Below are 4,770 nucleotides of genomic sequence, written 5' to 3'. Positions count from 1 at the left end.
ATACTTCCTATGCTTTGTGACAATGTTATTTTGTTTTGCTTGTTGTTTTTGCTGTTGGTTGTTTGCTTGTCTACTCGTGCATATTTTTAATTTTGTCTTATCAATCTTTTTGTTTCTTGTGTCAAAAATCCAAAAATCACATAAAAATTAGAAAATCAAAAAGCTTGATTGACTTTGTTGAGTTTTTGTCTCAAAACTTGTTTTGCCTTGTACTTTTGTGCTAATGGCTTTGTGCATTTTCGAGCATTACTTGTTTTCATGCACTCATATCACTGTGGGAAAAATCTTGAAATCTATGTGATTGTTGTAAATAGATCTTCAAACTTGTCATGAATGATTAGTGAATGGTTATGTTGATCTTGAGACATGCATAGACTTGTGTCTATATATCTTCCCACTCTTTATTTTTGTTTTGCTAAAAAGAGCTCACCAAATGTAAATCTCCAAATGAAAAGAGATATTGAGCTGCAAAAGCCTGTCGCACATTCTAGTATTTGACTAGGAAAAAGGGTAAGCGATCTTATATTAAAGTGAATGTTTATTCAAAAATCCAAAGGCTTGTTCATCAAAGAGAAATGTCAAATATCACTCTCACAAAGGTGATTGCCTCAAAAGATCAAAACGATCAATTGTTATGATTAAAAGTGGAGTCAAATGTAAAGCTCCAAATTATGTTATCAAGTTTTGTGGGAGGTCATATATACATACTTCTATAATTGAGATGGGTCACATGATCTAGTGCTAATTGTGTATGTCTTAGTTGAATTAATCATTGAAACTTCACATTAGACTAAGGACTATCTCATTGTTGATATCCACACACAACACACAAGTTTATGTTCAATAAATGCCATATTCATTTGTGTGATTGTACTTGATGAAATGTGTTTTCACATGCTCAATCTTTGTTAAATCAAGCACAAAAAGATTTTTTAGTGTTTTAGGTGTTTTTGGAAAGTATTTTGTTTGAAAAATCTGAAAATTTTAAAATTCCAGTTTTGCCCTGTTTTGGCGGCTCAGTCGCGGGTATGTCAAGTCACGTGCCTCAGTCGCATCTTCGCGGGTCATTTTTGGCGGCTTGTTCACGAGTGGAAGGTCCAGTCGCGAGGGTAACTCAGAGATTTTCGCAACTCAGCTCGCGACTCACTCGCAGGTAGACCTTCCAGTCGCGAAAAACACTTAGAAGAATTTTTCAAATTTTTGTCTTTGAGTGTCTTGGCAGCCTGAACTGGCGACTATGTGGCGACTTAATCAAGTCGCGAAAAACGCGTGTTTGGCAGAACCAGGAGCAGTTTTTAAATCTTTTTCAGTTTTCCCTCGAACATTTGTAACTGTTCATCTTCTCCTTTCCAAACACTCCGTGAATCCATTTTCAAACCTCATTGGTGCTTCATTTCTTATCCAAATCATCAAGAAAAGGTATGGGTTTTTGCTTTCTCAATCTCATTTTCCCTTTTCCTGGATATTTTTGTTACCGTTTGGATTGATATTGTGTTCGAAATACTTCTCTCTTTGTGTAATGGGTATGGCGTGTTTTGTTTGCTATTGTTCTCATCTGTTTTCATGTTGAGCGGTCACAATGTGTTTTTCATTATTATGATATTTGCCTGTTGTTGAGTCTGAAAATCTTTTCTTAAATGGGTTTTGGTGTTTATTTGACTTGCTCATATCACTTGCTTGAGTATTGATGTTGGATTTCGGTATTGGTTACTGAGTTTTTATGATAACATAATGTGTGTCTCTCAATCATGTGCTCTAGTTTGGATGATTTGTTACTTCATGTTGAAATTTTTTTCCATGTTCATATCTCTTGTGGAGTGTTTTATGATATCTGCTCTAAATGTTCGAATGCTGTATCTGTTTGCATATCATGGTCATGATAACCTGTCTCATTGACAGTTTTATTAGTTGTTTTATCTATCTATGCCTTTATGCACTTTCACCATTTTGCTGCACCTGTCTTTTTGTGCTCCTTTGTATTGTTGGAAGTTTGGTCTGCACTATCTTCAGTTTGTATTTGTGTATTGAAATTTTTCTTGCACTGAATCTTGTTGACATTTATCTTGTGTGGTACTATTGTTTGGTTCTCTGCTGTGGGCCTGTTCTCTTGCAGATATCTCGTCGATCTTCCAGGGGGAAAGACATTGTTGCTGACGAACCAGCAACACCAGTTGCTAAAAGGACTCGTCTATCATCTCAGGCATCTCAAGACCCCAATGAGGATAGGTTCAGACTTCCGCTTAACTCACATGCCTACTCAAACGTTTTTGACAAGTCAACTACTATAGTGGAACGGGTGGTAGAGTTTAACACATTAGGGACCACTTTTATCCCTCGAATCTTTGAGAAACGAGATTGGGCAAACTTGTTCGGGAACTTTGATGATCCAATGGATGAGCTGGTCAAAGAATGCTTCTCCAATGCAACTGATCTTGGACCTCAACTCATTTTCTGGGTCAGAGGAACAGAGTTTAGTGTTTCTCCAGATTCCATCGCAGATCTTCTCGGCATCACCAGACCTCAGAATGTAAATATAACTCCATACGATGAACGAACTCCAGAAGTTGGAGAAATTCTACAAATCCTAGGATACGATCATGAAGTATCCAGTGCAGGAACATCCATCAGCACCGCAAAGTTTGCACCAAAGCTGGCCACACTGAAGTTGATCATGTTCACCAATCTCTACCCACTGTCCAACACTACATTCATCAATCTTGGGAGAGCTCTATTCCTTTGTGATCTTATTACAGGAGCCCCCATTGATATATGTGCTCACATCTACTACACCTTGAGGAAGACCGCGTGTAGAACTGCAGCTCGAGAAATTATTCCATTTTGCAGTCTCATCATGAAGCTCATTCTTCGTGAAGGCATTATTCCTTCTGCAGATGGAAAAATGTTGACCCATCAGCATCCCATTTCCATGTTCACTCTTCAAGCTAGCAGAAGTCACTCCTCTAAATCACCAAGGAATGTTCACATCTCTCCGGTTACTCCATCTGTCCCTGAATCAGAGACACCTGCACATACTACATCTACTTCGCGTGCTGTTCCTGAAGCTTCACCGGCTAGTATTCTGCAAGCACAAACTGCTCCTCATACTGATAGAGTCGGGAGTGTACTTGAGCATATTCAGAAACGCATTGATGAGATTGTGGCACTTCTCTACTCCACAAACAACCATGTCCAAATGCGTCTTGAGACTATGGAGAATCAGCTAGATGATATTCAACGAAAGTTGGACGAGAGCCTTTAGCTATTCGTGCCAAAAAGGGGGAGAGCATTCAATAAGGGGGAGAAAGTTCAAAGGGAAGTGTGCATAGTGATAGGGGGAGTACACACATACTTTTGTTTTAAGTCTTATCCTCTAAACTTATAGGTTTAGGTTTATGTTTGTTGGACTATTTATTGTTTACATGGGTTTGATACACTGTGTTTTTGGTGTATAGTTGTTTCTAACTCTTAACATATACTCTTGGTTTAAACTTTAATATATTTTGATGATGTTATTCAGGATGTTTTGTGTTTGTACCCATGTGCTTTTGTAAGCTTTTAGGGTTAATGTTTTATGCATAGTTTGTAGGCTTTATGGTATGTTCCTTGCTTATTGCAGCCTTTATGCTATGTTGAAATCAGTACTTTAATCTAAATGTCTTGCATTTTGGTTTATGTACTGTCACTCTTGTGCCTTTGTAGGATTGTTCCTAAATGCATATACCTTGTGTATTATGCATTGGTTGAGTGTTGAACATGCAAGTGTCTTGCCTTGTGCTTGTTAAATTGTATGTCCTTGTGTTCATTTCAAGTGTGAATGAGCACTGTGATCACTACCTTATGGTGTTCACTTGGTTGATCAAGCCATGGTTTGTTTCTTAACTCCATCTTTGCTTGATCACATATTGCCTGTTTCATATGCATTTATAATTTTCTGCTTACAATGATCATGGTGTATTGTTGTGTTTCAGGAGTATTATGTCCATATGATTCAAGTGCTTCATAGCTTCTAGAGTTAGGTGTGAGTGAGTTTTGTTCAACTGTTCCCATCTCACATGTTAAGTCTAGAGTCTGTTTTAGGGTTTTGTCACGGAATAGCCAAAGGGGGAGATTGTAAGGTTGAATTTATTCAACCATCTAATTGGCTTTATTCCGTGCCAAATTTGCTTGTAATTCAGCATTTAGTAACCCTGTATTTAGGTGGGTTTGATGTAAGGATAGTGAGTGAGATAGAGTGAAGATTGCTCAAGAGTGTGCAAGAAAACAGAGACTCGCGGCTGGGACTCGCGGGTGACTCGCGGCTGCAAGCCGCCAGACGCAGCACACGTGCCAAGCATGCTGGAAGGTGAACAGTCATGCAAGCTGGAGCACTACAGGACAAAACAGGACAACTGGCCATACGGTTATCTCGCGACTGGATCTCGCGACTTAGTCAAGCCGCGAGGTCAAGCCGCGAGCCACCCCTGTTTTGTTAAACCTGACGTTTCACATTCCTCTCCCACTCCAGTATAAATACCCCTTTTACCCACTATTGAAAGAGAGCTTCCAGAGAGAATTTTGAGAGAGAAACTCTAAAGAAAAACAAGATTGATTCACCCACAATCTATACCTTAGAGTCTCTTCAAATTCCTCAACTCTCTTCCTCTCCATTGTCAAATCCTTGAGAGGCATTATACCAGACCTAGTTCTCACCATCATCATCACTGTGAGACAGCTGTTTGGATTTCTGGGAAGCAATTAGGAAGGAACCAATCTTCATTGGCTGATGCTACG

The sequence above is a fragment of the Quercus lobata genome, chromosome 11 (assembly GCF_001633185.2).
Source record: "Quercus lobata isolate SW786 chromosome 11, ValleyOak3.0 Primary Assembly, whole genome shotgun sequence".
Taxonomy (NCBI): domain Eukaryota; kingdom Viridiplantae; phylum Streptophyta; class Magnoliopsida; order Fagales; family Fagaceae; genus Quercus; species Quercus lobata.
The sequence above is the reverse complement of the archived record's forward strand: the minus strand, read 5'-3'. Positions refer to the sequence as shown.